The 18,888-nt window shown below is 41.1% G+C and overlaps 1 protein-coding gene across 1 annotated transcript in view; it reads right to left on the reverse strand.

The window, feature by feature from the left end:
• TENM2 (teneurin transmembrane protein 2) overlaps positions 1–18,888 on the reverse strand; it is a 1,185,834-nt gene that overhangs the window by 210,506 nt on the left and 956,440 nt on the right. The window lies entirely within an intron of this gene.

Here is an 18,888-nt window from a genome sequence, read left to right on the forward strand (position 1 = left end):
CATTTGAATAAGGGAAAACCATCCTGCCCAGAGCAGAATGAAGTGTTTTATTTGTGTTTCTAAGGCAGCAAAGAAAGCTTAGGAGGGGAAAAAAATCTCGCTCTCTTTTTTTATAGTTGCAAGGAAACCAAGAGGTTTGTCCTTATTTGTCTTCCAACACAGAAGAAGATCCCCAGGAATAGCTGAAACCAGATGGGAAAAGGTCTTTGAGTCGAAAGACTGAAAGAGGGTTAGAACTTGTTCCTGTCATTTATTTATTAAGCCTGTGATTCGGTTCACCTAATATTTTTGTGCCTCAGTTTCTTCTTCTGTGAGACAGCACCAATCACATGATTGGGGGCATGAGCGCAGGTTAACTAAGTAGATTATATTTACAAAACTAGCATTTTGTAAATGTATGAAATCATCACCTATTACCATTACAGCTGTTTGCTCCTATTCCCTCTTACTCCCAGTGATGAAAGAAATAAAAGAGAGAGTTTTTGTGAATCCCTTCATATTCATATGAAAATGCCATCTTCAATAGAAACCGTTATTGTTCATTTATACTTCTTGGAGCACCTTATTTAGAGCACTTGGTTTCAAGATTGGTTTCAATGTCTCTCTCCCCAGAGACATTGGCTATGGCCACCATAAAGCTCAAATGCAGGCAGGACTTCAGGGAACAAGTCCTGTGCTTTTTAAAAATTCCTTTTGGGAGGTCAAATCTCAGGGCTCTGCACTCATAAATCACTCCTGGTGGACCACATGGGGTACTTGGCTGATCATATGGGGTGCTGGGGACTGAACTTGGGTTGGCCATTTTCAAGGCAAATGCTCTACTATTGCTCTGGCCCTTGCACCTTTTCATTAGATGCCAAGAAGAGCCATATGGGAAGGTGGGGGCCAACTGAGCTGCTCTCAGGTGCTGATCACAGTGATTGGTTAATTAATCTCTTTCCTAATTCCATCTCAAATTCTTCCTGGGAATATCCCAACTTTTATCCAACTCTGCCATGTCCAGGTAGATGTATTCCTGTTACAAGAGGCCCAGGGAAGGGCAGCTGAGACTGAGAATGCTGTCCAATGTCCTGGCTGAAAAGTGAAATGACAGCCAGGGAACAAAACTTGCACAAGGATAATGGAAAGATGAGTTTGGGAAGATGGAGGAACAACCCACAATGAGCCACTTCTCAACTCTGAGACATGGCATGTGACTCTGGGATCCTCCATCATGGCTGCTAGGGGACCATAGAGGATGAGTTCCTTCCTCCACTTTCTATTTTCAGGGTGGGTTTATCAAAGTCTCATGGGATTGCATCTTTTTCTGCTGTGATTGGGTCTAACCTGAGCAAGCTTGGAAATAGCACCAGATTGAGGATCCCTTAAATCAGAACTCTGGTGTTGGAGTCTCCCAATCAATGCAAATGGACTGGCTGGCACCACAGCCAAATCTTAGTGCTGGCCTCCAGATGGCAGAAAGGAGACTCAAAAGAGGGAGAAGAGGGATAAATATTAAGAAAAAATAAAAGGAGGCCCTGAGACATAATTATCTACTATATTTAGGATCATCCTCACAGTCAATCCAGATAACACAAAGCAAAGTGCCTTTGGGGCTGAAATTATCTTGGTTAGTTGGAAGCTAATTCTAAAATTCCCCAGGTAGGTCTGCTGCTGTATGCTTTTTCTTTGGGAACCCAGAATTGTAAGAGGGTCTTTCATGCACTCCAGTAAAATGCTAAGGCCTAGAAAATAAATGGAGACTTAAATGTAGAGCAAAGAGAAGGCGGGGGGTGGTTGGGGAGATGAGGGCAAAGGCCCATTCCCTGATGTCTGGCCCTCTCGCCCAGATCCATAAACCCATAACCAACTTCATCCATTTCTCCTTTCAGCCTGGATACAGAGAACATGCCTCATTTGCTAAGACACAGCAACCATATTCGAGTTGAAACCTGCTCGGACAGTGAATATGTAATAAATTTATCATAATTTTAGCTCTGGCGTTCACTTGCTGATCAAAAGGCAAGCTTCTTATTTGAAGATTTCCATTTGGAAGTATCATGGTCCTAAATCAGAAAGAGACCTTTGGTCTGCACTCTGCAAGGCAAGAACCTTAAAAAATGTGTAGTGTGGTTGTCTACTCAGAAATAGACAACTAAGTTTGCATGATTGTCCAAATTTTTGTCTGTCTGTCTGTCTGTCTGCCTTCCTGCCTGCCTCTCTCTCTCTCTCTCTTTCTCTCACTCCCTCTCCCCCACTCAGTTTACAACATTTGTGCGACATCTAAGCTCCATGTTCTGGAAGAATTTTGCTAGCCTTTTAGAAATGAGCTTAACCCGATTCAACTCTGCTTTTTCTCCACAGACTTTCATACCAAATCCAGAGTGAATGCCTCAGAAGGGGTCTTGATGGGCTTTATTAGATCAAAAAGCTCTCTTATCATAAAAAACTGCACAGAAGTTTACAGTGCATTACAAAAGCAGGGTTTCTCACAACCCCTAAGAGAGCTACACACAAATAAAATAAGAAAAAGAGGTATTTGGGCCAATCAGGCTTTTGGAAAAGCAAGTGGGTGATTTAAAAGAGAGGAGGGGGATAATTTTTAACTTTCCAATTTCTTCCAAGAATGCTCCTCTAGTGATCCTATTAGAAATGGGAAATGCAGATGAGGTACTTTGGTTTCTGTATCTCCAGTGTTAGCACAAGACACATTCTATTACCAACCTGTCTTTCCTTCTTCAGAAGCAACCTCCCGCTGAGTCTTTTTCCCCTTTCACAGCAACTTCCTTGCTCTCACCTCTCCTCTGATAATCCTGAAGAAGCCTCCTGTTTCCTTCTCAATAATCTGGTCTGACCCCTCCATCCTTGAGCAAGCAAAAATTCATGGCACCCATATTCATACTAGGCTACTGACAGGCCATCATGCCAAAACTAAACCCAATCATACTTCTCTTTATAAACTCCAAAGTTATCTCCCCCACTGCCATATTCCTTCAAGTTCCTGCTAGATTTCCACTCATCTCACCTCCAGCCTTATTCAGCTCACCTCCTACTTTATATTCTTTGGAAAACCTTCTCCTTACTTCCTCCTCACTAGACTATTCATCCTATCCTCTCACCTCCCCTGCTGTGACTCCCTTGACCAATCCATCCCTCGTTCTCCTTCTGTCCCTCTTCCTATGACTTGGTCGGCTAGAATCTCTTCCAGACCCAGGTCTTCCCTTCTCAAAACTTGAAGACTCAATTCCTACATGGTACATCAGCAATTCACTATTTTCTCTTGAAGGATGCACAGAGAATATGAAACAATCAATGGTGAGTCAAACATTACAGGAAGATACTTTGCAATTTTTTCATCATCCTGGCATCCATCACCAATTGTTTCTTTAATTTTTTCTTTTTACAAATTTCTATTAAAGAATGCCACCTGGGTTCTGGAATAACCTGGTTTCAAAGCTTCCAAAACAAAACTCAGGATGGCCTGCACTGCACCCCTTTAATGCACAGCTGGCCTGAAGTGAAGCATGACCTCTTCCTGGGAAGAACTACCATTTGTGTCCCGTTCCACCTGGCTGCCTCTGCAGATGTGTGCAGGAGGTAGGGATAGAGAAACCGAGATGGTGTCTGGAGGCTGTGGGGCAGGGGATAGGAGTATGTAGTTTTATTTTCACCCATGCATGCTCACCCAAATGGAGGATTTGTGGTCCTTTGGAAGATGGAGCCACATTTTAGGAGTTTTTTTGTTTGATTTGGGAGCCACACCTGGTGATGCTCAGGGCTTAGTTCTGGTTCTGCACTCAGGGATCACTCCTGGTAGCATCACCCTGGAAGCATTACATATCAATGTGTCCCTGTTTGAGTCTGGATTCAACCAAAAAAGAGAATTAAACACGATTGACCACATGGATAAAGAAAATTTGAGTCAAATGTATGATTAACCTGGCCCTTCTAAACTCAGTCGCCACTCTTTCTCCCAGTACTATAAAAACTTGTGTCTCAAAGTCCCACAGTTCTCTTAGCTGCCAAGGGTCAAGGTGGGTTCCATCTCTGGAGTCTTGAAGACTACAGGGCCTGGGATTAAGCCTGCTACTAGTTTGAGTCTATTAGGAAATGCTCAAAATAATGTGTGTATGCCTTAGAATGCAATGACCAAAACTTGGCCCAGTGGGAAGGGCACTTGCCTTGCATACAGCCAACCTGGGTTTGATCCATGGCATCCTCATGGTCCCCTAAATGTACCAGGAGTGATCCCTGAGTGCAGAGCCAGAACTAAGCCCTGAGCATCACCAGGCGTGGCTCCCAAATCAAACAAAAAAACTCCTAAAATGTGGCCCCATCTTCCAAAGGACCACAAATCCTCCATTTGGGTGAGCATGCATGGGTGAAAATAAAACTGCATACTCCTATCCCCTGCCCCACAGCCTCCAGACACCATCTCGGTTTCTCTATCCCTGCCTCCTGCACACATCTGCAGAGGCAGCCAGGTGGAACGGGACACAAATGGTAGTTCATTAGCACAAATGATTGGAAGTTTCAGAAAAGTGTGTGGTAAACAAGGGTAATCTGATCTAAAGCAGGAGAAAGAGGCCTTTCTGTTCTACCTCCTGCGAGGGTTAGTCTGGGGGCTGCATGCACCTCTTTGCCTATTGCCAGCTAATACGGTGACGTCTGGCGAGCAGGGACGCAGCTGTGGCCCCGAGAATGGGCGCTGCATTCCGCAGGCACATAATCCCTCATGTAATGAAAAACCTATTTCTATTTCTGAGGCCTCACTACTCTTCATACTGAAGAACCTTGTGCCTGTCACACATTTATTGGGGTTTATTACTCATCTCGGCAGCGGGGCCCAGTTAGTATTTGGAATTATATTTTAAATCACAATTTTTCTATTATTTATTTGAGGATTCCAAGGCTAAGGCAAAAGCATGTCAGTGTTCCTCTGGAGGTGCGTTCAGAGGCATTAAATCCCCAAATCAGAATTCTCTTCTGCGTGCTGAGAACGTCTTGAAAAAGGGGCAAAAGCTTTTGGCCCAGACTCGGATAACCCTGATATGAGGCAAACCTGGGGACTCCCCTAGGGCTAGAGAGGTAAGAGGAAGACGTTCTGAGGTTCCTGGCTCTGCACCAGGGTCCTGGTGACCATCATACATCTGTCTCGATACACCTCAAAACTATGCTCTGTGGTTTTCAAAAATCAATGGACAAGTCTCTAAGGAATTCAAGGATTGACCTAAGCTCTAACTTCGTCATATCAGGGAAAAATAAAAATGGCACTAGTCCTATAAGTGGTCAGTCCTGGTGCAACTCCCTGGCATCACAGAGGGTCCCCCAAGCACCACAGAGGTAAATTCTGAGCACAGCACTTGAAATAACAGTTTCTGAGTACTACTAGGCATGTCCAAACCTGTCCCCCACCACCCAAAGCACAAATATTCCAAAATGTTCCTGCGCAGCATATTCCAGGCAGAACTGTGGGAGGAGGCCGGCTCCCTTTCTTAATTTTTCAGTCGTATTTCCCTTCCTACCAAGCAAGTTGCTATCAATTTGCTCATACCTATCTTGCATCTTAGATCAAGAAGAGCCTGATGTGTTTCTCTAAATGCTGTAAGTTCCTAAGCACAGCAGATTTGCCTCAGAGTTGAAATCCAGAGCCCCTCAATATTCTCTACCAATGCTGCCTTTCATCACAAAGATAAGCAAGAGTTTCAAGAAAAAGATCTAGTATAAAATCATTCTTCTTGTTTATTTGAATTGAGATGAGAACAGTGGCAAGACATCAAGACCCTCATTTCACCAGCAAACAAATACATTGGCTGGCTAGTGGGGTCAGCTCAAAGACAGCACATCTGAAGACAAAAGTGATTTGCAACCCTCCTAGCTTGCAATGTTTTCCCGGGTCCATTCTTTCCACCTCTTACATCATCTTCAGCAGCCAAGATTATAGTGGTATTACACAGATATCAATTAGAAGCAACAGTAAAAAAAAAAAAAAACAAAAAAAAAACCAATCTCAGGGGGAAAGAGCTTTCGAAGAAGGGTGTTTTAAGAGTCACCCACCCCCACTATTTTCGTACATAGGATTGAAAATACAGATAGATGCTCAACATCAGACGCATTACTCTCTTCTATTAGGCAGGAAGAGCTCAGCGTGCCTACAAATTCAATTCCCTTTATCAGGTAGCCTTCTGGTTTATTTGGATAAATGTTCAGCTGTCCACTGTTATTTATCTAAGTAGTTCATGAGGGAACCCAAAGTTTAATGATGTAAGATGAGCTGGTGAAATAGCACCTCCAAGCAATTCTCAAGGATTGCTTTTCATCTCATTACTGTGGTTGGACTTATTGGTTCAAGAAATTGTGCATAAGATGCTGTGTAATTTGGTGTGCTGGTCAGCCATTTCTGCCTGAAACTTGGGTCTTCTAATTGTTCCATGTTTTTTATTCTGTGCATGGATGACATTTCATAGTTTGCATGCTATTAACATTTCTGAGTACTGTAGTCACAGTGACCAACACTCTTTTCTTGCTTCCTGTCCTCATTTTTTTCCACTCTTCCAATTATTTAGTCTAAATACTGGGCTGAGCCACACCAAGCTGTGCTAAATGATTATTCAAGTTTCTGTGCTCAGGAGTCACTCCTGGAGGTACTCAGGATCAGCTGTGTGGAAGGCAGGGGTCTTAACCCTGTATTATCATTTTAGCCCCCATGTACTTAAATTTTCATTTTCCTTGGATTACTTTATATTATATTTATATTATGTTTCCAAGAAGCATAAGTTAATTTCAGCTAGACTCTTATTTTAGAAGCTTTATAATTTTGAAAACAAGTTCAAGAAAGGATTATATCTTAATTTCCCAAAGAGACACAAATTTCAGCTTCTTATATAATGCTCAAGATGACTGCATATGTTGTGAGGAGAAAAGGAAGTGATGGCCCACCACTGATTCACACCCAATGTGCTATTAAGAAACTTTTTAGTTTAAGGGCATTTGCTTTACCTGGTTTTGTCCTGAGTTTGATCCCCCTCCCATATGATCCCTTGAGTCTGCCAGGAGTGATTTCTGAGTGCAAGGCCAGGAGTAACCCTTAAGTACTGCTGGGTGTGACCCAAAAACCAAAAGAAAAGTTTTTAGGTTAAAAATTCTTTGTCTCTACTGTATCTTCAGAAAAGAAAACTCCACGGCATAGGCCAATTTTGCAAACAGAATTTACCTTGGCTTCCTAAACTTTCCTAAATTACGTTTGCTGTGGCTTATTAAAGTTGAGGTCTGGGAAAACGTTTCAAGTAAAATGATCCCATATTCTGAGGACTGTCAGCCGATTCAATATCTAATATAACTGATCAATTACTTGCCTAAATAAAAGTTCTTGCCCAATATAACTAGATATAATAAGTGCAATAAACTTCAAATAGACATAGAAGTATAGAACATTAATACAGAACATTCAAGAATTTATTTTCAAGGGAAATAGAATCTTAAAACCACAATTCTCTCATGATATAAGAAGTCATGCTAAGAAGAATTTGGAGTGTTTTGCATGTGTGAAACCTTGAGCTCCATCCCTGTCACTTCATGGCTTCCCTCAAGAAAAGTTGAATGTGGCCCCCACAATTGTCACAAAAAAATTCAAAAGAATTGGAAGATAATACCAGAATTAAGGTCCTTGCTTTGAATATAGCTGACCCCAGTTTGAACCCTAGTTACCACATATAGTCCCCAGAGCACAGCATCAGAAATAGGCCCTGAACACTGCCATTTGCACCCCCAGTACAGAAATATAAAAGATTAAAAAATATTTCGAAAGACTATAAATCTTTGTACAGTTAAGGGCGAGGCTGATCAATAGTAAAGTGCATGCCTTGCAGGCATGGGACCTGGGTTCAATCCTCAGCACTACCAAAATATAACATGACAAAAAAAATCATACATACTCTGATTTAGCAAATTCATTTTAAAAACATATTTGATTCAAATTCATATTGAAATTCCTTAAAGGAGCTTTCAAACAAAACTCTGAAAGCTGGGAGAGAATGGAGAGATACAGTATAAAAACTTAATGGAAATGAACACCTCACCAAGAATACTCTATCCAGCTATATTATCATTCAGATTTGACGAGGCTATACCAAAGATTCATGTACAGGCAACTGCTTAGGGAATTCATAGCTTTAAAATCAGTTTTGTAAAAGCATTGAAAGAACTCCTTTATTTTATTTTTTTTTTAATGCATAATTTTTTTTTATTTAAACACCTTGATTACATACATGATTGTGTTTGGGTTTCAGTCATAAAAGGAACACCACCCATCACCAGTGCAACATTCCCATCACCCAAGTCCCAAATCTCCCTCCTCCCCACCCAACCCCCGCCTGTACCCTAAACAGGCTCTACATTTCCCTCATACATTCTCAATATTAGGACAGTTCAAAATGTAGTTATTTCTCTAACTAAACTCATCACTCTTTGTGGTGAGCTTCCTGAGGTGAGCTGGAACTTCCAGCTCTTTTCTCTTTTGTGTCTGAAAATTATTATTACAAGGGTGTCTTTCATTTTTCTTAAAACCCATAGATGAGTGAGACCATTCTGCGTTTTTCTCTCTCTCTCTGACTTATTTCACTCAGCATAATAGATTCCATGTACATCCATGTATAGGAAAATTTCATGACTTCATTTCTCCTGACAGCTGCATAATATTCCATTGTGTATATGTACCACAGTTTCTTTAGCCATTCGTCTGTTGAAGGGCATCTTGGTTGTTTCCAGAGTCTTGCTATGGTAAATAGAGCTGCAATGAATATAGGTGTAAGGAAGGGGTTTTTGTATTGTATTTTTGTGTTCCTAGGGTATATTCCTAGGAGTGGTATAGCTGGATCGTATGGGAGCTCGATTTCCAGTTTTTGGAGGAATCTCCATATCGCTTTCCATAAAGGTTGAACTAGACAGCATTCCCACCAGCAGTGGATAAGAGTTCCTTTCTCTCCACATCCCCGCCAACACTGTTTATTCTCATTCTTTGTGATGTGTGCCATTCTCTGGGGTGTGAGGTGGTATCTCATCGTTGTTTTGATTTGCATCTCCCTGATGATTAGTGATGTGGAACATTTTTTCATGTGTCTTTTGGCCATGCGTATTTCTTCTTTGTCAAAGTGTCTGTTCATTTCTTCTCCCCATTTTTTGATGGGGTTAGATGTTTTTTTCTTGTAAAGTTCTGTCAGTGCCTTGTATATTTTGGAGATTAGCCCCTTATCTGATGGGTATTGGGTGAATAGTTTCTCCCACTCAGTGGGTGGCTCTTGTATCCTGGGCACTATTTCCTTTGAGGTGCAGAAGCTTCTCAGCTTAATATATTCCCATCTGTTAATCTCTGCTTTCACTTGCTTGGAGAGTGCAGTTTCCTCCTTGAAGATGCCTGTAATGTCCTGGAGTGTTTTGCCTATGTGCTGTTCTATATATCTTATGGTTTTGGGGCTGATATCGAGGTCTTTAATCCATTTGGATTTTACCTTTGTACATGATGTTAGCTGGGGGTCTAAGTTTAATTTTTTGCAAGTGGCTATCCAATTGTGCCAACACCACTTGTTGAAGAGGCTTTCCCTGCTCCATTTAGGATTTCCTGCTCCTTTATCAAAAATTAGATGGTTGTATGTCTGGGGAACATTTTCTGAGTATTCAAGCCTATTCCACTGATCTGAGGACCTATCCTTATTCCAATACCATGCTGTTTTGATAACTGTTGCTTTGTAGTACAGTTTAAAGTTGGGAAAAGTAATTCCTCCCATATTCTTTTTCCCAATGATTGCTTTAGCTATTCGAGGGTGTTTATTGTTCCAAATGAATTTCAAGAGTGTCTGATCCACTTCTTTGAAGAATGTCATGGGTATCTTTAGAGGGATGGCATTAAATCTGTATAATGCCTTGGGGAGTATTGACATTTTGATGATGTTAATCCTGCCAATCCATGAGCAGGGTATGTGTTTCCATTTCCGTGTGTCCTCTCTTATTTCTTGGAGCAGAGTTTTATAGTTTTCTTTGTATAGGTCCTTCACATATTTAGTCAAGTTGATTCCAAGATATTTGAGTTTGTGTGGTACTATTGTGAATGGGGTTGTTTTCTTAATGTCCATTTCATCCTTATTACTATTGGTATATAGAAAGGCCATTGATTTTTGTGTGTTAATTTTGTAGCCTGCCACCTTGCTATATGAGTCTATTGTTTCTAGAAGCTTTTTGATAGAGTCTTTAGGGTTTTCTAAGTAGAGTATCATGTCATCTGCAAACAGTGAGAGCTTGACTTCTTCCTTTCCTATCTGGATTCCCTTGATATCCTTTTCTTGCCTAATCGCTATAGCAAGTACTTCCAGTGCTATGTTGAATAGGAGTGGTGAGAGAGGACAGCCTTGTCTTGTGCCAGAATTTAGAGGGAAGGCTTTCAGTTTTTCTCCATTGAGGATAATATTTGCCACTGGCTTGTGGTAGATGGCCTTCACTATATTGAGAAAGGTTCCCTCCATTCCCATCTTGCTGAGAGTTTTGATCAAGAATGGGTGTTGGACCTTATCAAATGCTTTCTCTGCATCTATTGATATGATCATGTGGTTTTTATTTTTCTTGTTATTGATGTTGTGTATTATGTTGATAGATTTACGGATGTTAAACCAGCCTTGCATTCCTGGGATGAAACCTACTTGATCGTAGTGGATGATCTTCTTAACGAGGCATTGAATCCTATTTGCCAGGATTTTGTTGAGGATCTTTGCATCTGCATTCATCAGTGATTTTGGTCTGTAATTTTCTTTTTTGGTAGCGTCTCTGTCTGGTTTAGGTATCAAGGTGATGTTGGCTTCATAAAAGCTATTTGGAAGTGTTTCTGTTTGTTCAATTTCATGAAAGAGTCTTGCCAAGATTGGCAGTAGTTCCTCTTGGAAAGTTTGATAGAATTCATTAGTGAATCCATCTGGACCTGGGCTTTTGTTTTTCGGCAGACATTTTATTACTGTTTTAATTTCATCAATGGTGATGGGGGTGTTTAGATATGCTACATCCTCTTCCTTCAACCGTGGAAGATTATAAGAGTCCAAGAATTTATCCATTTCTTCCAGGTTCTCATTTTTAGTGGCGTAGAGTTTTTCAAAGTAGTTTCTGATTACCCTTTGAATCTCTGTCATATCAGTAGTGATCTCTCCTTTTTCATTCCTGATACGAGTTATCAAGTTTCTCTCTCTCTCTTTCTTTGTTAGGTTTGCCAGTGGTCTATCAATCTTGTTTATTTTTTCAAAGAACCAACTTCTGCTTTCGTTGATCTTTCGGATTGTTTTTTGAGTTTCCACTTCGTTGATTTCTGCTCTCAACTTTGTTATTTCCTTCTGTCTTCCTATTCTTGGGTCCTTTTGTTGAGCATTTTCTAGTTCTATTAGCTGTGTCATTAAGCTACTCAGGTAAGCTCCTTCTTCCTTCCTGATGTGTGCTTGCAAAGCTATAAATTTTCCTCTCAGTACTGCTTTTGCTGTGTCCCATAAGTTCTGAGAGTTTGTGTCTTTATTGTCATTTGTTTCCAGGAACCTTTTTATTTCCTCCTTGATTTCATCTCGGACCCACTGGTTATTGAGCATGAGGCTGTTTAACTTCCAGGTGTTAAAGTGTTTCTTCTGAGTCCCTTTGGAGTTCACAAATAATTTCAGAGCCTTGTGGTCAGCGAAGGTAGTCTGCAAAATTTCTATCCTCTTGATCTTATGGAGGTATGTTTTATGTGCCAGCATGTAGTCTATCCTGGAGAATGTCCCATGTACATTGGAGAAGAATGTGTATCCAGGTTTCTGGGGATGGAGTGTCCTATATATATCCACTAGGCCTCTTTCTTCCATTTCTCTCCTCAGGTCTAGTATATTCTTGTTGGGTTTCAGTCTGGTTGACCTGTCCAGTGTTGACAAAGCCGTGTTAAGGTCCCCCACAATTATTGTGTTGTTGTTGATGTTATTTTTCAGATTTGTCAACAGTTGTATTAAATATTTTGCTGGCCCCTCATTCGGTGCATATATGTTTAGGAGAGTGAATTCTTCCTGCTCTACGTACCCCTTGATTAATATAAAATGTCCGTCTTTGTCCCTTACAACCTTCCTGAGTATAAAGTTTGCATTATCTGATATTAGTATGGCCACTCCAGCTTTTTTATGGGTGTTGTTTGCTTGGATAACTTTTCTCCAGCCTTTTATTTTGAGTCTATGTTTGTTCTGACTATTCAGGTGCGTTTCTTGTAGGCAGCAGAAGGTTGGATTGAGTTTTTTGATCCATTTAGCCACTCTGTGTCTCTTAACTGGTGCATTTAGTCCATTGACGTTGAGAGAAAGAATTGTCCTGGGATTTAACGCCATCTTTATTTCAAAATTTGGTGTGTCTTTTGGGTAGTCTTGTCTTAGATTAGGTCTTTCAGTTTTTCTCTTAAGACTGGTTTTGTGTCTGTGAAGTTTCTGAGCTGTTTTTTGTCTGTGAAACCATGTATTCTTCCATCAAAACGGAAAGTGAGTTTTGCTGGGTATAGTATTCTGGGTGAAGCATTCATTTCATTCAGTCTTGTCACAATATCCCACCACTGCTTTCTGGCATTGAGCGTTTCTGGTGACAGGTCTGCTGTAAATCTCAGGGAAGCTTGCTTGAACATGATTTCCCCTTTTGATCTTGCTGTTTTCAGAATTCTGTCTCTATCTGTGGGATTTGTCATTGTGACTAGGATGTGTCTTGGGGTGGTTTTTCTGGGGTCTCTTTTGGTTGGTACTCTTCGGGCATGCAGGATTTGATCACATATATTCTTTAGCTCTGGAAGTTTCTCTTTAATGATGTTCTTGGCCATTGATTCTTCCTGGAAATTTTCTTCCTGGGTCTCTGGGACTCCAATGATTCTTAAGTTGTTTCTGTTGATCTTATCATAGACTTCTATTTTCATCTGTTCCCATTCTTTGACTAATTTTTCCATTGTCTGCTCATTTGCTTTAAGTTTTTTGTCCAATCTCTCCTGCTGTATGGAATTGTTATGTATCTCATCTTCCACAGCACCAAGTCTATTCTCAGCTTCTGATACCCTGTCCCAGAGCTTATCCATTTTGTCATTCACTTCGTTTACTGACTTTTTCAGTCCTGTTAGTTGACATGTTATTTCAGTTTGGAGTTTTGTCATTTCTGCCTTCATATTTTCTTGGTTCTTATTAGTGTTCTGTTCAACTCGATCCATGGTTTCTTGGAGTCTGTTGAGCACCTTCCATATTGCTAGTCTAAAGTCTTTATCTGAGAGGTTGATTAGTTGTTCAGTCATTATCTGGTCCTCAGAATTGTCATCTTCATTCTCTATGTCTGATGCTGGCCTGCGTTGTTTCCCCATTGTCACACTTGTATTGTGGGTTTTTCTACGTGTTGTGGTGGTATTCATTGTCTATATGATGTAGGCAGCACACTCCTCTGGCTCCTCCCTTTCTGGATGGGCTGACTTGCCTCTAAGGGAGGGGAGTCCTTTGTGGATGAAGCCTCACACTGGGTCAAATCTTAGGCCCGAGCATGCAACAGAGAAGAGAGTCCAGAGAGAAATGTTTGCTTCTGTGATATAGCGCCGTTCTTAGTGTGATTTTTCCTTCTTGTTGCAATGGAGTTCTTTCCTTAGAAAGAGTGCACGGCCGCGTATCGAAGCGGAGCGGCCGTGCTCCTCTGAGCCTCTTTTTGCCCCACTCGCAAGAGTTTCACGCAAGAGGACAGTAGACAGACATAGACAGGTCACACTCACAGTCTTTTACAGCTGAGCCCCACTGGGCTGGTGTACTTTCGCGGATTTTCCCCGCCTGGTGTCACACACAGGGAGCCCGAAAGAACTCCTTTAAAAGCCAGGAGAAACTTCCCAACATGTGGCACTGAATATGGTACTCACTAATGGAACATATGGTTGTTCTCTACTAGATTAAGAAAGGTTAAAAAATATAGCAATTAATCATCACAAATTGACTTTTATTGATTTATTTTTTGATAATTCTATTTGTCATTCCTTTAAGTTTTATTGAGCCAAGTAATATGAGATAAATTTGCCAAGGGGACAGGCTGGGAGGTAGAAGAGAACCTGGGGGCATTGGTGGAAGGAAGGGAACGCTGGTGGTGGGATTGATGTTGGATACTGTATGCCTGAAAAGACCCTACCATGAGCAACTTTTAAAAGCACCATGTCTTGATAAAAATTAAAAAAAAAAACCATTATATTAAAAAGATACTAAGGAAAAAATGTCATGCTATTCATCATGGCCTGAAGAACAGACTGCATTTGACACACAGCCATTTACAAGTCCCTGCAGAATATAAGCAAGTCTAATCTAAATTTCATTAACGAGCCTCTGAAGTGCTCCTGGTGTAATATAAGTAAGTCAACGGATAGAATTGCATCATGACCATGGCACAGGCAAAGAGAGGTCATGTGCTTTTCTTTCATATAGACCTTCAGGGATCACTCATCAAGTTGGTGCAAACCTTTGCCCAAAACACTCAATCATACACAAAGTCCATTTTAGAGAAAGGCACACTCTGTCCAGGAGAAACAAATTACGGAAAAAATATAAGAAGGAGTTTCCCTTTTTATCCACAGCTCTGATTTATTTTTCTTGAGGAAAAACATTTTTTTGGTAACTGACATCTGATGTATGTTATATATTTCCCCTTTTCCTTCATTATCTTGTTTTAAATATTTTTAACTTTAATTAAAGAACCATAATTCACAAAGTTATTGATAGTTGAGTTTTATTTATTTATTTATTTATTTATTTTGTTTGGTCCACACTTTGCTGTGTTCAAGTCTTACTCCTGACTCTGTGCTCACTTCTGGTGGGGTTTGGATGACCACATGAAAAATCAAGGATTGAACCTGTCTGTGCCTGCTATGTGCAAGGAGAGTGTTGACTTTTAGAAATACTAGCTCCAGCACTGATCAATGTTCTAGGCATTGATTCCACCACCATGTCAGCTTCTCACACCAGTGTCTCCATGTTGTCTTCCCACTCCCTATCCCGGACTGTAACCTTGATGGGCATATTTTGAAATTTCGATTGTAGTTCGTATCTCTTGTTTTCAGTGTTGTTCGCTGTATGGTTTGAATATTTATAGCTGTATCACTTCCCCACATTACTGATGTACCCAAAGCCCCTAATACTGGCTTCCTTTACTTCCCCTCTTCATTTTCTTTATTTTCCTCCTAATTTCTTTTCCCCTCTGTCCTTCTCCCTTAGATATTTCTGCTTTTTCTGAGAAGCAGTATTTACTTCAGCAATGAGCTGTTAGTAATACATGGCTTAGTTAGTACTCCTATATTTCCTGAAATGTGCTAGTATTTACTTATTTATGAAGGCTAGGGATTGATGATATAAAAAGGAAATTAGTAGAACATGCAATGCATTATCCCTTTTGTTAATGGTAGTATTAAATATGTTAATATAGTTGATGCTCCATTTGCTCTCCCAAGGCAGAGACTCCTATTATGGGCTATCAACTTAATACAATACGTATCTGATGAGAAAAAAGAGGACTCAGGGGGAAAGAAAATTCAATTCTGGGAGTCTCTTCTTACAATCCCAATATGAATTTTCTACAAAGGAATTTTCAATGAAGAAGGCTGGTTCAAGGTGACCTTGAGAGAAACAAAGATGTTTTTGCTCAGTTCACTCAGGTCAACTTTCTGCATGTGCAGTATCAGAGCATTTCAGAGCAGGGCATTTTAGTGCACAAAAGATGGTGCATGGCTTGTGTACCTAGACCAAATTTACCATATAATAGTTCTTTTCTCTACGTGGTACCTTGAAGCAATTGCTTACATTTCTTAGCACATCCTCATTTACAGAGCAGCAGCCAAACAGACTTTCAGATTTATGCCATTATTTGCTTCTTCACCTTGAACTCCAACTAAATCCTGCTACACTTTTGCAGTGTGAGTGCCAAATGGTGGCTGTATGCCAGACACAACACTTCCCAACTTCACTCAGGGAGCTTGCTCTGTTTCAGGGAAATCGCAGATTCCTGCAGAAGGCTCCAACGCAGTGTTTTTGCAGCCTCTCCATGGTTCCTTAGCTAGAATGCTTCCTAACTGGGAAATGCAATTGGAAACAGAGGCAATGGCTTCAGGCAGCCAGAAACTTCCCTCTGGGGGAAAGGGCAAGTAAAATTATGGATCCAGGATTCTTGGTACTTGCAGACACTGTGTACAAATGATTGAACTCAGCCCTCTTCCTTATTAGCATTCAACACACACTTACCGATGACCTATAAGATACTAAGTACTTTTGGGGAGATACAATAACTCTAAAACATTTGCTTGTCTCATTGAACCTGTAATGCAAACATTACAACCTCACATTCTACCTGAGTCTCTGTTGTGTGGCAGGTAACACTGAATTTCACAAATTCTAAGACCTGGATTAGTGCATTCCCCCCACCCCCCAATATATACACATCTTCACACATGGGAAATCAAATGCACTTGGTCAGGGAGCTTTTCTGGCAGTAACAGTCAGCTAGGTCAGTGAGGCCAGACACCGATCCAGGTGGTCTGTGCCCATCTCTGGCCCAATTAGAGATGCATATGATAAAGCTACAGTAGCATGTTACTGAGTTATAACCTCTTCCTCCACATGATGATGGCATAGTTTCGACTTTATGATGGGGACAAAAGAAGTTCCATAAACAGGAATCATTTCTAGAATGGTGGAAGTGGAAGAAAAGAGTAGACTAGAGTAATAGTACAGAGGACAGGGACTTTGCCTAGTGTGTGGATAACCTGGGTTTGATCCCATTATTCCATATGATTCCCCAAGTACTAGCAGGATGAATTTCTGACCATAAGTTCCAAGCACCATTGGGTTCCCCACCACCATCAATAAAAGCCACGAAAAACTCAACAAGTTGTGGAAAGGGATTGAAAGTTTAGAGATCGGTGTGCAGAATTTTAGATACACATGCACAGATAGGCTAATGTTGAGTCACTTAAAACATGTGAAAAAAAATTTCCTATAATTCCGATAAGGAAACGGGGCTATGACATAGCAAACCCGCACATAGACAGCTCTTAGACATACACATCAGAACTTGAGGCCAGGAGAGCTCTCACATCAAATTCCATGTCTGTACTTTCAAACATATCAAACATCTTTTGCAATTACTCACATAAGGCCAGGGGCCTGTGTACCTGGTTAAACCTAGAACTGAAGACTGACTTACAACACAATAAAAGCAAAATTTAGGCCTAGAATCCTAAATCATGAGAAAAGTATGAAGAGAAAAGTCTATGAAAGACATGGGGAACAAAGAATCCCACAACTTTCCAAGACAGCTGAAGGATTTGTGGGTTGGGTGAACCCTCAGTAAAGTAGTAGATAAAACTTAAACTGTATGTGTAGGAAGGATAATGTCATAGCTACCTATCCCCGCTTCCAGGCTGAGAGATACAAGGTCATTATTATAAAACCTCAGGACAGAGGGAAGAAGAGGAGTGGAGGTGGGGGTGGAGGGGAAAGAGACAATCAGACAGAGACTAAAAGAGACAAAGACACAGAGAGAGAACAAGTGTTAAGGTGCTTCCTTTGTAGACAGCCAACCTTGGTTCCATCCTGAGACCATACATGCATATAGGTAGGAGTGATCCCTGAGCACAGAGCCAGAAGTAAGCCCTGAGAACCACTGGGTAAGGCCTCTCTACCCAAACCCAAATAAAAAACAACAACAACAACAACAACAACAACAACAAGAAGAAGTCCAGGACATAGGACAGGATAGAGGGACTATCCAAGAGAGATCTGGGCATCAATTCTGCCAAACCTGATCCTGCATCCCAACCTTCATTGAGAGGCAATGTCCTAGAAATGCAGGCAGGTCCTGGGTGGCAGCCTTGAGGGACCTCTGGACACAATTCATAGTCACTTCTGCCTTTCTCTGAGTTACTATTTGCTATTTGCTGTATCACTCACTGCTCTCTCATTCTCATTCCAGAATTGCCCAAAGGGCGGGGGGAGGGGGAAAGCCCTGATTGAGTCTCCCTTGACTTCTGATTGGATGTCTTCAGAGCAGTCAAGGCTCCTCCCCTCAGAGCAAAACTACTTTTTTCTATGCCAGGGTCCCAGTTGAACTTGATTTTTGTACCCAGACACACCCTAACTTCAGACATTGGTGATTAAAAGCACATTAGCATATCCATTAGATAGCAAATCAATACACTATGAGTATGGTGTTGGAATTATGGGCAGGAGAAATCATTATTAAGAGCATTGTAAACCACAAAATCACCATCAATCAAAGAATTTAAAAAAAAAAAAAGAATGTTGGCTTCCAACACATCAGAATGCTGAGAAATGGGTTCTTTGCTTTCCCTTTCTTGGTGTGGTTCTGACTAGGTTTGTGGGGTCAGAGGAGCAGGATTGAGGTATTATTTGGGGAACTGCTAACATCAAATTATTTATTAACATTTGTCCCTTGTATAACGTGGAGTGTGGAGACAGAACCTGGAATTCAGATGGAATCCTGAGGCTGAGAGCTGTGATCTGAAATGGGAAGGTCAAGCCCTGGAGGGAGGACTGGTAGCCCTACATGGTGCGTGTCATCTGCTGTCACTTTCTACGTGTCCCCCCCACCCCCCAAAAAAAAATCACTCCTCCCCAGATCTGTTTCTGCTCCGCAGGCACGCTGAGCTGGGAATACACAAAACATCAACAGAGAGTGCGGGGACTCAATGCATCACCTTTCCGTCTCAACACATCAATTTCTCAGGCATAGCGACTTTCAACACACAGCGAGGCTTTTAGTTCCCATAGAAAATAATCTCTCATTGTTTGCAAAAGAAACTGAAAGCACCCCAAATTACAACACTTTTAACATCCTGACACATTGATGGCCTGCCTTCTTCCC

This window comes from Suncus etruscus, chromosome 6 (genome assembly GCF_024139225.1).
Source record: "Suncus etruscus isolate mSunEtr1 chromosome 6, mSunEtr1.pri.cur, whole genome shotgun sequence".
Taxonomy (NCBI): domain Eukaryota; kingdom Metazoa; phylum Chordata; class Mammalia; order Eulipotyphla; family Soricidae; genus Suncus; species Suncus etruscus.